Source organism: Bufo bufo, chromosome 4 (assembly GCF_905171765.1).
Source record: "Bufo bufo chromosome 4, aBufBuf1.1, whole genome shotgun sequence".
NCBI classification, from domain to species: Eukaryota; Metazoa; Chordata; class Amphibia; order Anura; family Bufonidae; genus Bufo; species Bufo bufo.
The window spans coordinates 288,233,376-288,252,443 of record NC_053392.1 but is presented as its reverse complement, the minus strand read 5'-3'; positions in this window follow the sequence as shown (position 1 = coordinate 288,252,443).

Sequence of the window (19,068 nt, the reverse complement as noted above, 5' to 3'; positions counted from 1 at the left end):
GTTTTTTTAGGGCATTCTTTTCGGGTCTACTGAGGTTTTCCTTTCTATTTGGCATGATTGGTACCAAAGTCATTTTTTTGAGATCAGTAGATATAAGGTCAAAAAAAGTTGGGATATGATGTCCCTGGCTTTGGAGGGGGAAGAAATTGGACTTTGGTCTAACATCTTGATGTGTGAATAGGGGTGGTTCTATTTCTGTTAATTGGTCTATTTTTTTCTGTTTTTGAGGATGTTTGCTATTTTCTGCCTCAAAATGCCTTTTGATTGTGAGGTTTCGCCTGAATTTTTGTATATCCAGGAACAGTTCAAAGGGGTTGACAGTATTAAATGGACAGAAGGATAATCCTTTTTCCAAAAGCTTGGTTTCTGTTGCTGTAAGAATATGGGACGAAAGGTTAAAGATTTTTATAGTGGACGTGGATACGGATTTGTTTGGCTCTAGTGTCTGGACGATTTTCCTTTTTTGGACACCTCCCCTACAACCTCGTGTTCGGGTTTTCTTTTTCCAGGGATTGGTCTGAAATACTGCGTGATCTGGTGGGTGGTTTTTTGAGGGTGTAGGCAGTATGTTGTGGACAGTGTCGAACTGGCAGGAGGTGTCGAACTGGCAGAAGGTGGGTTGGTTTTGGCATGGCCTAAAAAAGGTACTAGCGCAGAGGAACCAGGGAGTGAATTGTCAATGGTAATGACTTGATTATTAGCTGTGGTAGTAGATGGAGGGGTATGATGTGTAGTGAGATTGCAGAGTAGGGAGATGTCTGTAGGAGTAATAACTGGGGACAATGTGGATATACCTGGAATGGTGGTGGGTGGAAAAAAGCCGTTGGTGGCAGGGAGGAGGGGAGCAGGCAGCGGCCCTAGGGGCTCAAAAGAGGGGCTGTCATAGAGGGTCTCTATGGAATTGGCTGATTGCTGGGTGGGGGGATCTATAGGTGGGAGTCGGGATCGGTTTTTTATGTTCAAAGTATTTTGTTTTTAGTGCCCTAAATTTCTCTAAGAAATCATCGCTAGAGGAGTATACTGTGTCATTGGGATGTATGGAGTGAGAGGTTGTTGGCGTGGGGGTGGGTGTTTTTGTGGTATTTGGGGGAGTGTTCTCACCAGATGCACCGGGGTGAAATGAGGGCTGAGGATTGGAGTGTAAAGCTGCCGGGATGGTGGTGAGTGTACGTGTACTGTTAGGGTGTCTGTTGCTGTCCGGTTTTGGAGGGTGAAAGGGGGGTTGTGGGTAGACATCTGCATTAGGTGATGGTAAGTTTTGGGAAATAGAGATGTGACCATTGTTGGGTGGATCAAGACTACTGTGGAGTTTGTTGGCAAACGAGGGGTTGGCTTGTGTAGCTGAGGGTTTAGAGTGACATATATTCATCCTTGCTCCTCCTTTGTCATTATGTTGTTTGGAAGCATTGTTTATCTTGTAGCGGTTATTGATGAAGGACCGTGATCTAGTATGTGCATACCGTGCTGGTCCCTGTTGGTGTTCTATAACTGGGGTGTGGGTCTGTCCTTGTTTAGTCTTATTCGTGGGCAGGAGGTGGTTAATGTGCTCAGTATTTTTGCTTGGTCGATATTTTTCTTGTTCTTTGTCTGTTCTATCCCTCTGTAGTTTATTGGACTTAATGGCTACAATATTTTGTTCATTTTGGTAAAGCCTGTTTGTGAGATTGTGATTAATGACAGAAAAATCAGGGTGACATGAAAAACTGCGCAGGCAAAGAATATTTGTTTCAATGTCTTTGGCGTGAGTCTTTGCCAGTTTTTCTCTTTTTGCCAGGATGATTTTGATCAAACCAGCTGCACATTGGTCCAGATAATCGTTCCACTCATAGGTGAAAACTGGATCCTCTGGGAAAGTGGGCGGAATGTTAATTCGTATACCCCTGGGTGATATATTTTCTTTTAGGTATATTTTCAGAAACATTATATCCAATGAGTGTAACAGTTCACTTTTTAGGTCATCCTCCAGTTTTTTAAAAAGTTCGAGCATCCTATTAGTGTCCATAGGAGAGGCGCCTGTTGTGTTTTTATTCACGGTGTCTGTTTGGAGGTAGTCACATTAGGATTCTTGGTAGTATACCGTAACACCAATGATTCACGTTGTTGTAGTCGCTGGGGAAATATTCCATCTTTGCTCTTTTCTCTATTTTCAATCACGTATTTAGTGCGGTAAAATTAATAGTAATAAAAAATAGAATAATAGAATATAAAAAGTAAAATAAAAGTAAAAATAGAAATGAAATCGAATAAAATAATAATAATAAAACCACCAGACAATGGGCTGCAGATCCTCCAAGTGTAAAAACCCGGACTTGTGCGTCCTCCGGTTGCAGTTAAAGAGAACACCGCTCCGGACACATGTAAAGATAAAAGAGAGACAGGAGGCAGCGCCTCATGTGTGGTGTTGTACAGTAAATTGATAGGAGATATGTAGAAACTCTTACCAGATTGTGTTGTGAAGAAGTCACAACACCATTAGAAGCTTGTGCCGATTTGCCCGATTAGCATGCGGGGTGCCTGCGCTGCTGCCTAGGTTCCAGCCCGTGCTTGTGAAAGCATTCGTCGGGTAGAGGTATCCGTGCAGAAGGAAAAAATAACTGAACCTTTTCAATGGCGCTGTCAGCAGGAATCAGATAACAGGTAGGTATTGATAAATACAATACTTTTTATTTTCAGTCTACGCGTTTCAGGGGCGGAGAGCCCCCTTCATCAGGACAATATACAGCATAAAGAGGCATTCACATGTAGCGATTATTTAAACATAAAAAATGGCGCGTAAGAGACAACAGAGGTGGAGAATGGGGAGGGGGCGGGCGGTGGGCGTGTATGCTAGACAATGGGAAACCCGTCTTCTAGTGTTTAATTCCATACAGACCTATTTGCTAGTAGAATATGTTGCTTTTTTCTATACAGCAAATATGTGGTTATATTCTAGTCTACATTGGGAGATGACAAGGGTGGTCAGAATGACCATGTTGTTGTATGTTTTCGGGTGGATGAATCTCATACTCCTGCTTTATTGTCAGGGGCCGGCAGCGGTAGTGTAAAGCATGGTGGTTTATTCTGTTTTGTATTCAGAATGGTACGGGAGGTTGGCAGGAGGAGTATTAGATGATTGCAGCTAGTATATATGGGATAATTGATGATCACAATAAAATAGGGATAAAGATAAAGATGATAATAATAATAATAGTAAATAAGACCAAAAAAGTAGGTGGTAGGAGTGTATATAGTTATACAGTGTCAAAATTACTGTGTAGTCTTTTTATTATCATTATTAGGTGCATTCCTTGCCTTATTGCGCATCTTTGGAGTACCCCAATATGACGGGTGTAGTGGAAGTTTGCAGATGTTTATTTTGTTTTCCTTTTGTATTATTTTATATGTAAATGTTGTTTTATTTTATTTTTTAGTTTCTCATATTGATAGGGGATGGGGGTAGAGGAAATACCAAGACAAATGTCCTCCTGAGATCTAAGGATCACGAGTATCCATATAATGTGATGGTTGTATTGTTACTTTTTTTTGGGACTGTATCCATTTTTATCATGGACACAGTTTCATGTGTGTAAACTAACAAGGTATTTAAGCAGTGTTGTTGACCTGCCAGCATATATTGCATAAAGATAGTGTTTGTACTTGCACAGTAGGACAAGACAAGACAAAAAATTGAAGAAGGGTTGAGCTAAAAAATGGTCTCATTTATTTCATTTAATCCCTGTGGCGCAAGGGTATCTAATTGGTACATCCAGTAGACTTCTCGTCGCTGCAGGGTACTGAAACGATTGTATGGGTTTTCTGGTATGTAGTCTATTGGTGTAATCTTGATTGGGTGATTTTTTCCTTCTGGTGTAGAGGCACAATGTCTGGAGAGGCTATGTTTTTGGTAGAGTTTTTGGATATTGTGCCTATTCTGGTTTAGCCTACAGTGTAGCTCCTGAGTTGTACGGCCTACATATTGAAGGCCGCAGCTACACTCGATTAGATAGATTACATAGCTGGATTGGCACGTTAGGTAATGCTTTATCGCAAAGGTGGTCCCATTTTTATTTGACGAGAAATGTGCACATTTATTGGTTATTACCTTACAACAGAGTGCACTTAGTAGTAATAGTGCTCCTACAGTGCCCCCAACAGTAATTGTGTCCCAGAAGTAATAATGCTCCATAGTCCCCAGTTGTAATAAAGCCCCCTTATAATGTGCGCCAGTACAAAAAATGCTCCGTTGTGTGGCAGTAAAAAACAAAATAAAAAAACTCCTTTTAGTGCCCTCAGTAGAGTCAATGTCCCCAGAGTGCACATTGATCCCCCACTGGTATGTCACTGTCCATGTTGTGGGACGATTTGTGCGCTTCTAGTAAGTATTTGGTGGCTGCAAATATGACCAAGATTTTTCAGATTCGCCTGCCATTAAAGTGAATGGGGCCCGCCGCAAACTTGCGGTTGGCGAACATTTGATGGCATTCGCAGATCGTCCATCGCTACTTATAATATACATTCTAACATAGAAAGTATATTATAGTGCATTTGTATTGTGCAGCAGTTGTGTGCAGTTCTGCTGCGATACCACAAGTATATAGAGGGGCAAGCGTTATTGTAACAACTATTTGCAACGGGTGTGATATACCTGTTGCCCCCAAAAAAACTGATTGAGGGGTGAATATACCTGCTTCCACAAAATACTGATTAAGGGGTTTGATATACCTGATTCCACAAAATACTGATTAAAGCCTGCAATATACAGTACCTGCTTTCACAAAATATTGATTGAGGCCTGCGATATACCTGCTTTCACAAAATACTGATTGAGGGTGCGATATACAATAGAAAGAGTAAAAGTCCAGCTCACCAGTAATCCACAGTGACCGGACAAGCCAAGGCTGGCTCAGTATGAACACTTGAAACAGAAGAAACGTCCAGCACGTAGTATGTTAAAGCGCTGCATCATCTTTGTTCCATCGTGGATACAGTCGATGTACAAAAGCGATATACCTGCTTCCACCAAATATTAATTAAGAGGTTCTATATACCAGCTTCCACAAAATACTGTTTAAGGGGTTTGATATACCTGCTTCCACAAAATATTAAGGTGTGTGATATACCTACTTCCACCAAATATTGATTAAGGGGTTCTATATATCTGCTTCCCCAAATACTGATTGAGGGGTGTGATATACCTGCTTCCACAAAATACTGATTGAGGGGTGCGATATACCTGCTTCCACCAAATATTGATTAAGGGGTTCTATACACCTGCTTCCACAAAATACTGATTGATGGGTTTGATATACTGGCTTCCACCAAATACTGATTGAGGCCTGCGATACACCTGCTTCACAAAATACTGATTGATCGGTGTGATATACCTGCTTCCACAAAATACTGATTGAGGGGTGCGATATACCTGCTTCCACCAAATATTGATTAAGGGGTTCTATACACCTGCTTCCACAAAAATACCGATTGATGGGTTTGATATACTGGCTTCCACAAAATATTGATTGAGGCTTGCGATACACCTGCTTCCACAAAATACTCATTAAGGGGTTTGATATATCTGCTTCCACAAAATACTGATTGAGGGGTGTGATATACCGGCTTCCACAAAATACTGATTAAGGGGTTTCTATATACCTGCTTCCCCAAAATACTGATTGAGGGGTGTGATATACCTGCTTCCACAAAATAGTGATTGAGGGGTGCGATGCGGACCCGAAAAACGGTTGTGTGCATGAGGCCTTAATCAGGGGACATTTTTATGCGTTAAAAATTAAATTAAATAAAAAATTAGGCATTCACCTGACATAAAAAGAAATTCTGATTATGTGGCTCGAGGTACATTATGAGGTCAATGGATAAAAATTTTACTGTAGGTCCTGGACTACAGGCTCAAACATTAGGCATTCACCGGACAGAAAAGATCAAGTGATTATGTGGCCGGAGGTATATTACATGGTCAATGGATATCATTTTACTGCAGGCCAGTACAAATGCAGGTCAAATGCATATGTTTAAAAGAATTAAAAATATAAAATTGGATTAAAAATATAGCTAACGAAATCCACCCTATTGAAAAAAAAACTAATGATAATAGTTTAAATTTGATAACACGTGGTCGTCAACTGGTGTTGAATTCCTCCAAGGCCCCAACAATTATTCATTCACCGTACAGAAAAGAACAAGTAAGTACAGTGCTGCCCATAATTATTCATACCCCTGGCAAATTTTGACTTAAAGTTACTTTTATTCAACCAGCAAGTAATTTTTTGACGGGAAATTACATATGTGTCTCCCAAAAGATAATAAGAGAATATACAAGAGGCATTATTGTGAAAAAAAAAATAATTTGCAGCTTTTATTTACATTTGAGCAGTGTCCAGTTCAAAATTATTCATACCCTTCTCAATAATCAATAGAAAAGCCTTTATTGGCTATTACAGCAATCAAAAGCTTCCCATAATTGCAGACCAGCTTTTTGCATGTCTCCACAGGTATTTTTGCTCATTCATCTTTAGCAATGAGCTCCAAATCTTTCAGGTTCGAGGGTCTTCTTGCCATCACCCTGATCTTTAGCTCCCTCCACAGATTCTCAATTAGATTCAAGTCTGGACTCTGGCTGGGCCACTCCAAAACATTAATGTTGTTGTCTGCTAACCATTTCTTCACCACTTTTGCTGTGTGTTTGGGTCATTGTCATGCTGAATGTCCACTGATGCCCAAAGCCAAGTTTCTCTGCAGACTGCCTGATGTTGTCGTTGAGAATCCTCATGTATTGCTCTTTTATCATGGTGCCGTTTACCTGTGATTAGGTTCCCTGGTCCATTGGCTGAAAAAACACCCCCCAAAGCATAGGTTCCCACCACCATGCTTGACAGTGAGGATGGTGTTCTTTGGGTTGAAGGCTTCTCCTTTTTTACGCCAAATGAAGGAAACATCATTGTGACCAAACAATTCAATTTTTGTTTCATCTGACCATAACACAGAAGACCAGAAGTCTTCTTTGTCCAGATGAGCTTTTTGCAAAGGCCAAGCGAGCTTTTGTGTGCCTTATCTGGACAAGTGGCGTCCTCCTTGGTCTGCATTGTGTGCAGTGTTCTTTGGATAGTCTGCCTTGAGACATTGCCACCAGCAAGCCCCAGATTCACCAGGATGGCCTTGGTGGTGATCCTTGGATTCTTTTTTCACCTCTCTAACTATCCTCCTGGCCAGCACAGGTGTCACTTTTGGCTTCCGACCACGTCCTCTGAGATTTTCCACAGTGCGGAACATCTTGTATTTTTGCTCAAATGTAAATAAAGCTGAGAAATGTTTTTTTTTCCACAATAATGCCTCTTGTACATCGTCTTATTATCTTTTGGGAGACACCTATGTCATTTCCCGTCACAAAATTACTTGCTGGTTGACTAAAAGTAACTTTAAGTAAAATTTGCCTGGGGTATGAATAATTATGGGCAGCACTATATGTGGCTGGAGGTAGATTACACAGTCATTGGATATCAATTTTACAGCAGCAAAACCGCAAACAAATGCTGCACTACCCAAATGCACTATATGAAAGTATATTATTGGTATATAACACCCCTGCCTCAATCAGTTTTTTTTTGGGGGGCGTCTGGTATATCACGCCAGTAGAAATTATTTGTTTCAATAGCGTTTGTCACTCTGTGTAGCTGCGGTAGGTACGCAACAGAACCGCAAACAAATGCTGCACTACCAAATGCACTATATAGAAATTATATTATTGGTATATAAACACCCTGCCTCAATCAGTTTTTTTTGGGGGGGCAACTGGTATTTCCACACCATTGAAATTATTTGTTCCAAGAGCATTTGCCTCTCTGTATAGCTGCAGTATCACAGCAGAAACGCACACAACTGCTGCACAATACAAATGCACTATAATATACTTTCTATGTTAGAAAGTATATTATAAGTATATCACACCCCTCTGTAATGTCACACCTATCGATAGCACACTTATACCAGTGCTTAAAAGGACTATTGTGGCCCTATTAGCTAGCATTTGTGTCCCTAACAGTCTGTCCCTGCTCCACACAGCAACCACTCCCTACACTGGCAAAAGACTGAATATAAAATGGCGGCCAGATCAGGTTTATTTATAAGGTAGGGGGGTATGTCCATGTGCTGAAATGTCTCAATTAACTGTCCTGTAGCACCTGATGGATGCGTCATGGGTCAAAGTGCTTCACAATGTAAAAGAATATGGCGCCGGAGGACATTGCCATATTTCGCCCGTTCAGCAAACCGCGAACGAGCAAAGTTCGCTGTGAAATGACCGCCGGGCAAACTGCAAGGCCATCTCTAACTGTGTTGTCCCAATGTGATTTTTCTCATATGCCCCCATAGTTACCATACTCTATTGCTACTAAATGTCTATTGGCTAAAGCCTATGAATTAAAAGAAAATTGACAGTTGCCCATGTGCTGCAACCATGTGCAAATACTTTAGGAACTGGACATTAACTATATTACAAACATGGCCTTGCTGACCGCCTAAGGACACGAAAGTAGCTCAACCACACATATAGATTATTATACTATCCCTGGTCAGAATAAATGGCGGTAGAGAATTTATATTAGTCTTGATAAATTAATTTTATGCATTGCTAATGAAGTGCAATGATTTTTGATGTGGCTATTGCAGGCTGAAGATCTCTGGATTTAATTAAATAAGATTGCCGCTTGCCTCATTAATAATACTTGTGTAGACGCTATTAGTGCTGTATTTATTCTGACAGCAGAGTAATTAAACAATTCATTTGGAATATATCAATAAATTATTAGGAAGACAAAAAAATGAAGGGTTTCTTTTTCATCTATTTAATAGATCCCAGAGGGACAGCAAAGTTGTTATTTATGTTTGTTTTTATATACTGTAACCAGAATGAAAAAGTCATCAGCGATTAAAGGTATGACCCCACTGAAAAGGGTTAAAAGATATTTCCTACCTAAACCTCTACACTAATGTAAAATTTTCAATTTTCTATAAAAATGCAGTTTAAAAGAACTCTTCAAATCCTTTGAAATATATCTGCTATTTTTTATTTATTTATGTATTGTTTTTTTCTTCTTCAAACAGTTAATCCTGCGTTTTCAATAGTATGGAACCCCCTGGAGTACATTGTTCAGAGTGCTTTTGAGTATACTGATAAGCAGAAGGAAATAAACCATAAAAGTACAATTATCCTATCTCTTCCTTGCAAACATTATATTGAAGTTATTGTAATATAGTTTCCATAACCAAATTACAATTAAGGCCATATTTTTCTTAAAGCTTTATAAGGCTTATTTCATTACATTACAGTCATTATTTTTGGATGACAGTTTCATTTTTGTTGTTTATGCTTTGTGTTCTAGTTTCAGCTTTTTTGTGATGTTCTGATTAGTGTTGATCAAGCACCATAGTGCTCGGGTGCTCGGGCCGAACACCTCGGGATGGTCGGGTGCTCTACCGAGCACCTGAGCACAATGGAAGTCAATGGGAGAACCCAGCATTAAACCAGGCACTCCCTGCTCTGAAGAGGGGAGGAGTCTGGTTCATAGAAAAAAGTCAGAATTGATGGAAACACCACACAATGGTTCGGGAACAGCATGGGGAGGATATCTGAATGCATCTTGGACTCACAAGTCGCTGCTGGGAACGATGTTGTCCATGTGGTACACCAACTTTTTACAGACTGACAATAATACGTACAAAACCGAAGATAAAATCGATTTTAGAGGAAAAATTGTTAGGAAACATTCTTTCTTGTATATTTACTTGTATATAAAGTGCAAGTGCTACCAAAAATTACAAGGAAGAGGCACTCCGATACAACCTGTATATCAAATAATGAAGGGCCTCATTCACATTGTGGTACAATTGTTCAGGTAGTGGGACTCCTACACTCATAAAGCCAATGCACTAAGTGAAAGGGCTTCTAAAAATTACAAGGAACCGGCGCTCCAATAACCCTATATTACACATAAAGGAGGACATCATACACCCTTGAAAAAATTACTGATTGATGGCCTGCTGGTGAGCTGACCCTCTAAAAAATTTTATGCGAGGGACTGCTGGTGAGCTGACTCTGTAAAAGATTTTAGGTGGAGGGCCTGTGGTGAGTTGACCCCTGTAAAACATTATTGCGAGGGCCCTGCAGGAGAGTTGACCTCTGAAAGAATGTAGGTGAAGGCCTGCAGGTGAGCTGACCCTATAAAACATTATATGCGAGGGGTGCTGGTGAGTGACCATGTAAAAGATTGTAGGTGAAGGCCCTGCAGGTGAGCTTACCTCTAAAAAATTATATGCAAGGGCCTGTAGGTGAGCTGACCCTGTAAAAGATTGTAGGTGAGGGGCTGCGTGATGAGCTGACCCTCTAAAAAATTATATGTGAGCACCCTGTGGTAGAGATGGCCCGAATAGTTCTCCGGCGAATAGTTCCTGGCGAACATAGCTTGTTCGCGTTCGCCGCGGCTGGCAAACATATGCGATGTTCGGTCCGCCCCCTATACATCATCATTGAGTAAACTTTGACCCTGTACCTCACAGTCAGCAGACACATTCCAGCCAATCAGCAGCAGACCCTCCCTCCCAGACCCTCCCACCTCCTGGACAGCATCCATTTTAGATTAATTCGGAATCTGCATTCTCAGTGAGAGGAGGGACAGTGCTGCTGCTGCTGATTCAATAGGGAAAGCATTAGCTAGGGCAGTGTTCTGTGTCCACAGACTCATCTGCTGTAAGGACAGCATCCTGACAGCACGCCAAAAAGCCCTTTTCAGGGCTGGTACATCAGTCTGCTTTTTTAAAAAAAATATATATATATATATTGCAGTTGCCTGCCCGTGTGTGAGAGGCTGCAGGCTCAGTCACAGACAGTACTGTGTGCACACCATTCATACAGGGTGTGACAGAAAATACCTTGCAGATAAAAAAAAATTATATTTAATATTTTTCTGTGATATAATCACAGTTGCAAGCCAGTGTGTGTCAGGCCCACACAGACTGTATTTTGGCCACTGGCTAGGCCTCCACTCATACCGTTACAGGGTGTCACTCACTCAAATACCTTTCAGATAAAAAAAATTATATTTAATATTTTTCTGTGATATAATCACATTTGCAAGCCCGTGTGTGTCAGGCCCACACAGACTCTATTGTGGCCACTGGCTAGTGGCTAGGCCTCCACTTATACCGTTACAGGGTGTCACTCACTCACAAATACCTCGCAGATAAAAAAAAATTAATTTAATATTTTTCTGTGATATAATCACATTTTCAAGCCCGTGTGTGTCATGCCCACACAGACTGTACTGTGCCCACTGCCCACCACTTATATAGGGTGGCACAGTACCTTGCACGCATAGTAACACTTATCTAATAAAAAATGACAGGCAGAGGCAGGCCACGCCGCAGGGGCCGTCGTGGTCGTGGTGCTGTGATTTCCACTGGCCCTGGAATAATGCCCAGTGTTCAGAGGCCACGTACCCTGAACCCCAAACATTCGGAGAAAATTGTTGACTGGCTTACACAGGACACCCAATCTTCAACAGCTTCCGCTAAGAACCTTGACGCACCATCCTCCTCCAGCTCAGCTTTGGTCACCTGCTCTCAAGTTACCACTCTACCGCCCGCCGCCACCACTACCACCACAGCCACCACAGCCGCTTCACTTGATCCCTCAGAGGAGTTATTTACACATCAGTTGGATGAAATTAGTGATGCGCAACCATTATTGCCAGAGGATGGAGATAACAGGGATATGTCTCAGTCAGGCAGCATTACACACATGGACGTACAGTGTGATGATGATGATGTTGTACCCGCTGCTGCTTCATTTGCTGAGGTGTCAGATACAAGTGAAGTGGTTGGTGATGACAATGTTTTCGTGGATGCCATGTGGGTGCCTGCTCGAAGAGAAGAAGAAGAGGGGGAAAGTTCAGAAGGGGAGACAGAGAGAAGGAGGAGACGAGTTGGAAGCAGGGGGAGGTCGTCGCAAGGAGCTAGTGGCACAGTCAGACAGCATGTATCGGCACCCGGGGTCAGCCAGACAGCATGCCAATCAACACATGCGGTTGCCACCACCAGAATGCCATCATTGCAAAGCTCAGCAGTGTGGCATTTTTTGTGTGTGTCTGCCTCTGACAACAGCGATGCCATTTGCAACCTGTGCCAAAAGAAACTGAGTCGTGGGAAATCCAACACCCACCTAGGTACAACTGCTTTGCGAAGGCACATGATCGCACATCACAAACGCCTATGGGATCAACACATGATGACGAGTAGAAGCAGCACACAAGCTCAAAGCCACCATCCTTCTCCTGGTCCAGCATCTTCAGCCACGTCAACCACTGCTGTCCTCCTTGCCCCCTCTCAACCACCCGCCACTCCGCCTCTCACCTTCAGCAGTTCCATCTCATCTGCCCACAGTCAGGTGTCTGTAAAGGAAATGTTTGAGCATAGGAAGCCAATGTCACAGTCACCCCCTTGCCCGGCGTCTGACAGCTGGCTTGACGGAACTCTTAGCCCGCCAGCTTTTACCATGCCAGCTGGTGGAGTCTGAGGCCTTCAAAAAAATTGTCGCTATTGGGACACCACAGTGGAAGGTACCCGGACAATTTAAAAAAAAAAAAAAAAGGCAATCCCAAACCTCTACTCGGTGATTGAAAAGGAAGTCATGGCATCTCTGGCATACAGTGTTGGGGCAAGGGTCCATCTGACCACTGATACCTGGTCTGCAAAGCACGGTCAGGGCAGGTATATCACCTACACTGCGCATTGGATCAACCTGCTGACGGCTGCCAAGCATGGAATGCGTGGCTCTTAAACGGAGTTGGTGACACCGCCACGACTTGCAGGCAGGCCTACTGCCACCTCCTCTACTCCTCCTACTCCATCCTCTTCCATAACCTCCTCGGCTGAGTCCTCTTCTGCTGCGGCGTCTGGCTGCACATCAACTGAATCCCCCCAGGGGCTATTCCACATCCCGGATACGACAGTATCACGCTGTCTTGGGGTTGACTTGCCTGAAAGCAGAGAGCCACACCGGACCAGCACTCCTGTTCGCCCTGAACGCACAGGTGGATCAGTGGCTGACCCCGCACCAACTGGAGATCGGCAAAGTGGTGTGTGACAATGGAAGCAATTTGTTGGCGGCATTGAATTTGGGCAAGTTGTCACATGTGCCGTGCATGGCACATGTGTTGAATCTTATCGTACAACGCTTTGTGTCTAAGTACCCAGGCTTACAGGACGTCCTCAAGCAGGCCAGGAAGGTGTGTGGCCATTTCAGGCGTTCCTACACGGCCATGGCGCACTTTTCAGACATTCAGCGGCGAAACAACATGCCAGTGAGGCGCTTGATTTGCGACAGCCCGACACGTTGGAATTCAACACTCCTAATGTTCGACCACCTTCTCCAACAAGAAAAAGCCGTCAACGAGTATTTGTATGATCGGGGTGCTAGGACAGCCTCTGCGGAGCTGGGAATTTTTTTGCCACGTTACCGGACGCTCATGCGCAATGCCTGTAGGCTCATGCGTCCTTTTGAGGAGGTGACAAACCTAGTCAGTCGCACCGAAGGCACCATCAGCGACCTCATCCCATTTGTTTTCTTCCTGGAGCGTGCCCTGCGAAGAGTGCTGGATCAGGCTGTAGATGAGCGTGAAGAGGAAGAGGAAGAGTTGTGGTCACCATCACCACCAGAAACAGCCTTGTCATCATTGCTTGCTGGACCTGCGGCAACGCTGCAAGAGGAGTATGAGGAAGAGGAGTCAGAGGAGGAATGTGGCTTTGAGGAGGAGGAAGACCAACCACAGCAGGCATCCCAGGGTGCTCGTTGTTGTCACCTATCTGGGACCCGTGGTGTTGTACGTGGCTGGGGTGAAGAACAGACCATCAATGACATCAGTGAGGACGAGGAACAGGAAATGAGTAGCTCGGCATCCAACCTTGTGCAAATGGGGTCTTTCATGCTGTCATGTCTGTTGAGGGACCCTCGTATAAAAAGGATGAAGGAGAACGACTTGTACTGGGTGGCCACGCTACTAGACCCCCGGTATAAGCAGAAAGTGATTTATGCCCTTTATGGATTAAAATCCAACTCTGCGTCAACTATGTAATTTTCCATGGGAGTTTTGCCATGGATCCCCCTCCGGCATGCCACAGTCCAGGTGTTAGTCCCCTTGAAACAACTTTTCCATCACTACTGTGGCTAGAAAGAGTCCCTGTGGGTTTTAAAATTCGCCTGCCTATTGAAGTCTTTGGCGGTTCGCCCGTTCGCGAACATTTGCAGAAATTCGCGTTCGCCGTTCACGAACGGAAAATTTTATGTTCACGACATCTCTACCTGCTGGTAAGCTGACATCTAAAAAATTATATGTGAGGACCTACAGGTGAGCTGAACCACAAGTGATGCGTGAAAATCACTGCTCATGTGAACAGCCCCATAGAAATGAATGGGTCGGTATTCAGTGCGGGTGCAATGCATTCAACTCACGCATCGCATCCGCGCGGAATACTCGCCCGTGTGAAAGGGGCCTAAGGGTTAAAGATAACCCCTATTATGCCCCCCAAAAATTCCCAGGCACTGCATACAGATAATCCTCATGCCCAGTGGGTGGGTGCAGCCAATAGCAGGCCACGTCGGAAATGAGCCTCCCTAGCGTCACTACTTTGCTAGGGAGGCTCGTTCCCATCATGACCTGCTTTTGACTGCCCCCCCATGTCGCTGGATGTTTTCATCTGCGTGACAGGAGGGAGGCTGTGGAGGCTGTGCGGGCATCAGGAGCAATGAGGGTGCCGGGGAATGAGGTAAGTAAGGTGCCCGGCCTCGGGCAATTTGGGGGGCATTATAGGGGTTGGATAACCCCTTTAACTCCTTGCTGCTGAAGCAGAGTGTGCACATAGCCACACCAATCATATTCCTCCCCCCTGCAAAGTGACTGATGTGCTGGGGGAAAAAAAGACAATGCAACAGCACCCTGCATACCAGATAAAGTACAATAATGCCATAGTCACAAAAAATATTATAGTGCTAATGCTACGCTTATTTATAAAGTGAGATGCCGGGCAAATCCATTTTGTACAAAACCATCTGAGACGATCTCTGTAAGACGGGTCCTAACACTAAATACTACCTGTTATGCGCCATAATGGCCGCCATAAAGTTCAGGAAGTGTTGGATCCACATGCATGCTGGGTCCACTCTGCCTTTTACTATTTTTGGTGCCATAATGGCCTCCATTACTTACAAGGGATGCAGTTACCAACATGCATGCCAAGCCCACTCCATACATATCCTTGTGCCAGACAGTGTCCAATGAATGTAGTGAGAGCAGGCTACATCTTTATACTGAGACTAATTAAAATCAGCCTATAGGGCAGACAGGCTAATCGGGAGTGCAGGACTCACTGGAGTGCCACATCTCCAGCATTGTAAATCTGCAAAGAAATGTGGATGCATGTGGATCCAACACTTCCTGAACTTTATGGCGGCCATTATGGCGCATTACAGGTAGTATTTAGTCTTACAGAGATCGCCTTGACGTTCGGCAGACAGGCTCAGATGATTTTGTACAAAATGCATTTGCCAAGCATCTCACTTTTTTTAGCACTATAATATTTTTTGTGACTTTGGCATTATTGTACTTTATCTGGTATGCAGAGTGCTGTCGCATTGTCTTTTTTTCTCTATGTTTTTAGCCATGGCAGCGTGCACCTGCGGATTGGGCTGTGACTAACCCTCTTTTCTTTGCTGATGTGCTGGGGGGGCTCTGTAGGCTCATAGAGGACTCAGGAGTACACCACCCCCCAGGGAGGAGTAGGAGGAAAACACACTGTCCTCCTGAGTCCTCTATGAGCCTACAGGCCCCCCCAAAACCCCACTTCTTGTTGCTGCCCTCCCCCCATCAAAAATATCCAACCATATATGAACTACTGCTGTCCTCTTACAGGCAACAGTGTGTTTATTCTGGCTGGGTTCTTCACTGTACAGTGACCGGTCCGGAGCGGTCCTTCAGTCTGGGACGGGGGGCACTCACTGGCTGATGAAAGTTGAGGCAGATGGAGATGGCGGGCAGCACCTGAGCGCCGAGCCGGGATAAGGCTTCATTCACAAGTCCGTGGAACACGGTCCGTGAGATACCCGACTGGCATCCTGCTTAGTGCAGGAGAGCACTGCATTATTGGTTGCTATGGCATCATAGCAACCAATGACGCTGTGCGCTCCAGCACTAAGCAGGATGCCAGTCCAGTATAGATCATACAAGTGTATTACTGTACTGCGGGTGCGGCACAAAGTGCATGGCGTCATAGCAACCAATGACGTAATGCGCTCCTGCACTAGGCAGGATGCCATTCCGGTATCTCACGGACCGTGTTCCACGGACGTGTGAATGAAGTCTAACTGCCATGCTGGGTACGCTCCTCTGTGTGTGCTAAGTTGAGCCAGCTCCTGCTGCCTGCCAGGGATATACTGGCCAATCAGCATCAGAATCTTTGAACTGCTAAATGCTGATTGGCCAGTGTGAAATGCAGCAAAGAGCAGACGCATGCCAGGGAGGGAGCCCTAGGGTGGCCAGACGTCTGGTTTTAGGCCAGACAGTCCGGTTTTCTGGCTCCCTGTCCTCTGTCCGGTGCAGTGCCTGGAGAGACCAAGGGATATCCCCCCTTGCAGTAGCTGTGCTGTCTGAGCGTGAGCTGCAGCAACTGACTGAGGCTTCTCTCACCCCCAGTCAGTCACAAGAGCTGCACACATGGCTCCCTGTGGCTGATTGCGGGAGAGAGAAGCACCCCAGCTGCCCCAAGCTCACCTTCCCCTCACCTCCCTTCTTCCCTCTCCTCCCCCCTTTTTTTTCACGGGTGGAGATGGGGACGTGGCTTCACTGAGGTGGGCGTGGTTTGGGGCATGGCGGGTGAGGTCCGGCTTTCTTGAGTAAAGCCAGTGGCCACCCTAGGGAGCCCTCAGCCTGGATCATGGAGGTGAGACAGCGGTTGTGTCAAAGGGAGGGAGGGGGGGTGATGTTGGAGCCCGAGCCCGGAAGGACAAGTGAACACAAGTGGACGGGCCACGGGCCGCCTCAATAACGAAAAAACATAAACTGTCTGTGCCTTGTGCAGAGAGGGCGGGGCCTTCCATGCACTCCGGGCTCCCCTGTGCCGCGGGCCCCATAGCAACGGCGTGGTCTGCCTATATTGGCAGTACGCCACTGGCTGCTGCCACACACAACAATAGTCCTTAAAAGGAATTTTGGGTCTCTGAAATGTTTTTCTACTAAAGATATTCGTATATCACTCCCTACACTGTCTGTCCCTTCCTCAGCACAGCTCTCTCTGACTAAGACTGAGCAGAATACGCGTCATCGGGTGCTATATATCACCTGATGACGTGTTCCGTCCAGCCAATCGCTGTAATGCCAGTAACCAACATGGCTACGGCATTACAGTGAGGGCAGTACTTACCTGCAAGTACTTGCCTGCGCTCGAGCACATGCGGTATTCGGCCGAATACTGCCATGTGCCAAGCATCGAGATGCTTGAGCCGAACTGGTGTTCGGCCGAGCATGCTCGGTCAACAATAGTCTGATATAGTTCAAAACCTAATATAACAAATTTTTATATTCTGGTTTAAGGTGACTCTGTCTCTAGAAAAATCTCTGATAAACCTGGCACAATGTCTTAAAGCTCAAATGAATGTAATGATGCCTTTCACTTAAAGATCTGTTGCTAAATTCTGGAGAAAAACTTGTAATCCATACGCAAATGAATCGTATGTGCACCAAGGGTGGCCCCAAGCCACTCTGTGCACTCTTGTTTTTCTGTCTTTCCTATGCTAGCCTCTCATTTCTGTTAGACATGGACAGCTGCATGTATCGTCATCTCACCTGGCCCTCTCAATCAGAGAGGTAGGCAATGTTTATTGTTTAGCCCAACTGGTCCAATCCTACAGAATAGCTACTTTAACCAATGGGCAGATACCACAGGACACCTTCAGAGTATTGTACAGTCCATGCTTTGATTGGTCAGAGCAGTTTAGGAGGCATGAGGGGAACAAATATATTAGTCATGTGGTTTAATGGTATGGCTATTCTGTGCACATAGACAACCACTGCTAATATTAATCACTATACTTAAATAGTTCCCGTAAGCATACAGTGGATCAAAAGTGCAGTTATGATAAATACAAATTAAAGAAACCAAATTAAAGAAACTAAGAAAAGGGTCATAACTACAGTGGGGGAAATAATTATTTGACCCCTCACTGATTTTGTAAGTTTGTCCAATGACAAAGAAATGAAAAGTCTCAGAACAGTATCATTTCAATGTAGGTTTATTGTAACAGTGGCAGATAGCACATCAAAAGGAAAATCGAAAAAATAACTTTAAATAAAGATAGCAACTGATTTGCATTTCATTGAGTGAAATAAGTATTTGAACCCTCTAACAAAAAAAGACTTAATACTTGGTGGAAAAACCCTTGGCTTTGCAAGCACCAGTCAGACATCGTTTCTTGTAATTGATGACCAAGTTTGCGCACAATTTTAGGAGGAATGTTGGTCCACTCCTCTTTGCAGATCATCTCTAATCCCTAAGGTTTCGAGGCTGTCTCTGTGCAACTCTGAGCTTGAGCTCCCTCCATAGGTTTTCGATTGGATTAAGGTCCGGAGACTGACTAGGCCACTCCATGACCTTAATGTGCTTCTTCTTGAGCCACTCCTTTGTTGCCTTTGCTGTATGTTTTGGGTCATTGTCGTGCTGGAACACCCCATCCACGACCCATTTTCAGTTTCCTGGCAGAGGGAAGGAGGTTGTCCTCAGGATTTCACGATACATGGCTCCGTCCATTTTCCCGTTTATGCGAATAGTTGTCCTGTGCCCTTAGCAGAAAAACACCCCCAAAGCAAAATGTTTCCACCCCCATGCTTGACGGTGGGGACGGTGTTTTGGGGGTCATAGGCAGCATTTTTCTTCTCCAAACACAGCGAGTTGGAGTTAATGCCAAAGAGCTCTATTTTGGTCTCATCAGACCACAGCACCTTCTCCCAGTCACTCTCTGAATCATTCAGGTTG